A 6588-nucleotide genomic window follows, 5' to 3' on the forward strand; every position below is an offset into this window, starting at 1 on the left:
ATAATCGGTGTTTCTCTTTAGCCTTCAGGAAAGATTATAGTAATTCTTTGATTATTAGGGATAAAAACCTTGTCAATTTCAGCTTCATGGAAACATCCCTTGAGCATATTGTGTACTTATAAAAAAGGATAAAAAATAATGAAGAAATATTTTTAGTTTTTCATCTTGGTTATCTGAACAGTGGATGGGATGGGAAGGAGAGCAGGGATAACAGTAATTTATTATGTTATTTTAAAATAGTATTGAAAAAGGGTTCACTTTAAAACAGGGAAATGACATTCATCTTGGAAAATGTATAATTCCATTAAAAGTTATGTGCACAGGAACAGCCTTCATATTATAAGTCAAACCCTTTATAAGTATTAGGTTTTTAAAAATAGTAATTGAGGTAAAAACAGGCCACATTAAGAGTTCTTATACTGTCCCTTGTGTCTTTGTATGTTTTAAACTAAATGGAGCTCTATGGTATTTTATTATTATTAATTTTAAAAATTTTAAGAGTAGATTTTCTAAATGATGATTTTCTGATGTAGTTCAGTGTTTGTGTGGGTGGTCTTTTTGAAAACTGATGAGGTTACACAATCCCCAAGTCTGGATGTTTTACATGGAATTACAAACTGATTTTTATCTTCAAGACTTAGAAAAATCCACTTTCTTCAGTATGTATCTGTGCCACACTTGATTACTTAGTAACTACCACTTCAGATGGAACTGACATTAACTGTCACCAATGCCTCTGTTTTATGTCAAAGTGATTTTGTCAGATTAGAGTAAATAACAACTCAAAATACTTTAAAAGAAATTTGGGATACAAAAATGCCAAGAGAAAAGATACAATGAAGATGTCTGTAAAATTCAAGCAACACATATTAAATAACAGTAAAATCAAGACTGCATTGTATAGTGAAAACCTTTCACCTAATGTACTGTGAATGTGCTCCAGAAACATTGCTTTAGAACGTTTTGTATCTTCTGGTTCTAATGGAAACAGTGGATGTCATGTATTTTATCATGATAAATAAATGAATGTGACTTGATCATAAACAAACCTTTTTATTAACTCAGCTTATAGATTCTGTTCTTATTTTACAGCAGTCTCTGCCAAACATTGTCTTCCTTGTGTTGAGGTAAGTAATCTCTGTGCTGGGTAGCATTTTGGATGGTATGATGCAGAATGGACCTCTGAGCCCAGTTCTTATCACCATAATCTGTGTTAATAGAAAATTGATGTTGTAATCAAGTGCTTTCTAATGACCATCTCCAGAAAGTTATTTCCAGAAGTTTTCTGCTTTGCTCCTCCTCTCTCTTTTCTTTTACTCTCTACTGTGTTTCCCCACCCACCCTCACCCCCGAGGCTCACCTCAGTAACATAATACAAAACAGTGGTTCTCAACCTGGACAATTCTTTTTACTACCGCCACCTCTCTACCCCCACCCTCCAGCCAGGGACATTTAGCTGGGTAGAGATGGTTTTGATTGTCTAACTTGAGGAGTGGGGTGGGGCTTACTATTGGCATCTAGTGGGTAGAGGAGAGGGGTACTGTAAAAGATAATGTGATGCAGAGGACAGCCCTCCCCCTCAAAAAAGAACCCAACTGAAACTCACTAGTGCTAAAGCTGAGCAACCCACGTCTGTTATTAAGTGCTGCCGAGCCCCTTCAGTCCCAGCCACCCTGTAGAGGGTTTCCAAGGAGCAGTTGAACCACTGACCTTGTATTTGGCAGTCCAAGTGCTTATCCTACAGTGAGTGCCACACCAAGACTCCAACTCTGGTCTAGAAGGTTAAAATTTTGTGACAGTCATCAAAAACGTAAAGGATACAAAGAAAACTAAATTGGGGATTTCTGTCCTAGTTAACTTTGGAATTAATGTTCTGATGGAATATGAGATATGTTCATTCAGAATTATATTCTACTGTATTACCACCTGGAATCCTGGTGTGGTGCTGTGGGTTAATGCAGCAGACTGCAAAGCTGTTTGAACTGCAAGGTCAGCGGTTCAAGCTCACCAGTCAGTCATTCCTCGGAAACCCTATACAAGGTCGCTATGGGTCGGAACCAACTTGATGGCACTTAACAACAATAACATATTACCCCTTATATAGGTAGAATATAATTCTGAACTAACATATCTCATATTCCATCAGAATATTACCCTTTAGAACTCTGGTGTGGCATTGTGAGTTAATGTGCTGGACTGCAAAGTTGGTTTCAACCACAAGGTCGGTGGTTCAAGCGTACCAGCCGCTCCTCAGAAACCCTATACAGGGTTGCTGTGGGTCAGAACTGACTCTACGGCACTGAACAACAACTATTATGATTTTAAGTAAGATTAAAAAGCATAGACATCCAAAGCAACAAGATAGTTTCACTCTATCCATGTAATTTTTGAATACTTGTGTATGTAAAGAGGACTCTTGGTAAAATAAAATGTGATCATGATCATTTTTGTATGAGGTAGATCTTTCATCTGGCCAAAAGGTGGCACCGGTGTACCTTATAAAAATGGGATTTTGAATATTATGTTCAAAAGGAGCTCTGGTAGCATAGTGGTTAAGATTTAGGCTGCTAATATCGTTGGTAATTAAAACCTACCAGCGGCTTCGTGGGAGAAAGTTGAGGTTTTCTGTGCCTGTAAAGATTTATAGGCTCGGAAACCCTAAACTGATTCCACAATACTTCACCAATAACCACCTACCTGCTCAATAGAGTCCTGGTGTGGCGCCGTGGGTTAATAAAGCTACACTGCCAGTTCGGTTTGACTGCCAGCTTGATGGTTCAAGATTACCTGTATCTTCTTGGAAACCCAAACAGGGTCACTATTGATGGCACTTAACAACTTGCCTAATGCACTCTTTATTTTGTGCTTAGCTCCTAGATCTTGCTATACATTTTTTTAAACTCTACATTCTGAATCAAGTGAAATTTACACAGCAGATCATCAGGAAAAATATGGAACACTTCACAAATTTGCATATCATCCTTGTACAGGGACCATGCTAATTTTATCTGTAGTGTTCCAATTTGAGTATAAATACCGCCGAAGTGAGCATGATCTTGCTTTACTGTTATAGTCATGATTTGCACCTTTTCTTGTAGATTCCATAAATGTTAAGTGCTATTGCTGTTAAGCACTATTGAGTTGGTTCTGACTCATAACGAACCTGTATAGGGTTGCCGAGAAGCAACTGGGGGATTTGAACTGCCAATCTTTTGGTTAGCAACCCAGTGTGTATCCTACAGTGCCACACTGTTTTGTTGTTGTTAAGTGCCGTCGAGTCAATCCCGACCCATAGCGACCCTGTATAGCATTTCCGAAGAGCGGCTGGTGAGCTTGAACTGCCAACCTTGCAGATCAAATGGCTTTGCAGTCTGGCACATTAACCCACAGCGCTACACCAGGACATTAATCCTGTGGCACATTAATCCACAGTGCCACACTAGGGCTCTGTAATAGCTCAGTACTGCTAATTTACATCATGACATTCTTCCTTAATCAAGATGCTTCCTATTTATATGTAAATATATCATAGCATCACATAACTTCAAAAAATACATGTGCTCTGATTGTTATATTGAACATTTTCTAGGATTCTTGCACTTTATTAACAGCAAGGCTGTACAGTTTGGATCTCAACCATATTGATCTTTCAAGTCAGGCAGCCTGAACTCAGTTTTTGATGTCCTCCTGCCTGTTCAAGAGATAAATCCATAAGTAAACACTCCTGTGTTTATTTGTTACCTCTTTCTTTTTTTCATCCACAACCTGTGAAGTAGGTCACTATCATTATTTTTTAAATGTTTACTTTCATTTTTTAACTATGGTTCAACAACTGATGTTCTGTATACCTTTTTTCACTCACTTCCTGCCAACCAGCTCCGTTCTCTGAGCAACTTTAGGCTCACCTTTAACTCTTCTTGTTTTCCAATACTGAGTCTGTCTTAAATTTTGTCCCCATCATTTCTGGTTGAAACATTTTAATTTTACTCTAGGACTTAATGTCTAATCACTAATTCTTTTTATAACTGGTTAGCCAACTTGGAGAATGAGTCCACTTACCCCCAGATAAATTCCCTTCCAATGTTTATACAAAGTTGAACTTTTTTTTTTTTTAATTGAAAAACCTGGTGATATCGTTTCTTGATCATGAAAATAAAAGCTTTCCCCCTAGGCTCATAGAAACTCCTGGTGTCCTTTTATGTCCACGTCAGGAAGGGCAGTGCTGTCCAGGGGTGGTTCTGCACGCTACACTGGGGCTGCTTCTCCTGGGAAGCAGGGGAGAGGCCTGAGAAGGTAGCCTTTCCCAGCTGTCCTTATCACCCCTTGTCTGGCCCGTGTTGTTTCAGGAAGATTGTATCAGATTTGTATGGTTTAAACAGGCCTTGGAGGAATGAGATCTCATGAATTTAGTTCTACCACATTTTTCTGTCATGGACACCATACAGTATTTAGTCCAAACCATAGGTTGTTGTTGTTGTTATGTGCCATGGAGTCGGTTCCGACACTTAGCGACCCTGTACAGGGTTTCCCAGGCTGTAAATCTTTATGGTAGCAGGAAGCCTCATCTTTCTCCCACAGAACAGCTGGTAGTTTCAAACTGTTGGCCTTAAGGTTCGCAGCCTGTGAGATTAGCAACCCAATTTGTAACCACTACACTACCAGAACTACTCAAACCATAGGTTGTTGCTATTGTTGTTAAGTGCCGTCGAGTCGGTTCCGACCCATAGCGACCCTGTACAGGGTTTCCCAGGCTGTAAATCTTTACGGGAGCAGAAAGCCTCATCTTTCTCCTGCAGAACGGCTGGTAGTTTCGAACTGTTGGCCTTAAGGTTCGCAGCCCGATTCGTAACCACTACACTACCAGTAGGTAAGCATTTAATAAAATAAAAAATTAAATTAAAAAAAATTTTTTTTTTGGTAACTAGCATTTGTAGTAACTGCCTTGCCTAAGTGCCGTCGAGTCAGTTCCTACTCCTCGTGATCATGGAAAGGGTTTCTGAAGACCAACTGGTAGGTTTGAACAGCTAGCCCTGAGATGAACAGCCCAGTCAGTGCTCATCCTACAATGTTACACCAGGAGTCCTACTAACAGCTTTATAGGGAGGAAAGTCCAAAAATATACCATCGGTTTTGTTAGAAAATATAACTTACTTTTTGAAGGAGAAAATACAATATTTGTAAAGGCAAAGGGAAAAGGTTTAAAATGAAAAGCAAAGATTTGAGGTGACTGTATCTCCAAAGTTCTCTCATGGGGCTACTTGTCACTTACCAGCCTTGCTGTTCCTTCAGTAATTACAAAGTAAACTGCTGAGCTCAATGGTTCGTGTTCCTTCTTTCTATTTGCAGTATTCTAAAGTGTGGAAGCAAAGAAAGGCCCCTTTTCCTTGTAAGTATCTCCTACTTCATCCTGTTGTGGCGCTATAGAATAAGCACTGGGCTGCTAACCGCAAGGTCGGCAGTTCAAACCCACCAAATCCTCCTCAGAAACCCTATGTAAGGTCGTTATGAGTAGGAACCAACTGGATGGGGCTAACATCACCACAGTTGGTTGTTTTTTTAAAAATGTTTTATTGTGAGTTACGTGATAGTTTATATCGGAGAACAGTATCTTTACATTCATCCTATCGTGTATCATTTCATTGCCATGGTTACAATCCCTTCCATGCATCATCAACCAACAAAGAGTATACACTACAAGCCTGCCCCCTGGTGGTCAGCACACAGCCCCTGCCTCCCTGAGTCCAGAGTCCCCAGCTGCTCCATCTCTCCACATCATCTCTGGCGTCACTGCTTCTCTGGGTGGGGTCCCACACTCTGCTCTTCTTTGATGGTCCCAGGGACCTCTGCCCCTGGACTGCAAAGTCAATCACTCCCCTCCTTTTGCTACAAAACGTCTACCTTTACATTTCCAACCCTCACAGTCAGTCCTGATAACAATTATTCACTATTGGATCACAAGAGCCCTATCCCCATCTCCTTTCATCAGCCCCGCCCAGTCAGATTGGATGCTACTCAGATTCTACCTTCCTCCATACCCTCTGGATCTAGGCTCCCTGCTGAAAGCTAGTCACTTCTTGCCTTTGTAGTGCCCCCATTTTGGGTAGCCAATGTCTACTCTGTGTATGGAGGGGCATCACCACAGTTTTGCAGCTCTCTCATGGCCGCAGTGTACGGCCATTAAGATTTGTGCTATACACTAGAGGGCGCCACTCGTGAAATGAAAGCTGTCCTTGGAGTTGAGCTGTGCAGTTTACATTGGTGTGTCTGGCAGCCCTGCCTTTCCTTCTGATTTAAATGTTCAGCTTGAGAAGCCCTTATTTTGAGTTTTTGTAGTGCTGGTACAGTCATGAAATTATATTAAAGTACAAAACAAAAAAAACCCATCATCATGAAATTGAATCCAACTTCCCAGTGACCTTAAAGGCCAGAGTAGAACTGCCCCATAGGGTTTCTAAGGCTGCAAATCTTTATAGAAGCAGCCCCCCACCCCCACCCCCACCCCCAGTGCTTGGCTGCTAACCAAAAGGTTTGTTTGAACCTACGAGTTGCTCCACAGGAGAAACTAAAATACGCAGTGCTATAAAGCAC

Source organism: Chrysochloris asiatica, unplaced genomic scaffold (assembly GCF_000296735.1).
Source record: "Chrysochloris asiatica unplaced genomic scaffold, ChrAsi1.0 scaffold00067, whole genome shotgun sequence".
NCBI lineage: Eukaryota > Metazoa > Chordata > Mammalia > Afrosoricida > Chrysochloridae > Chrysochloris > Chrysochloris asiatica.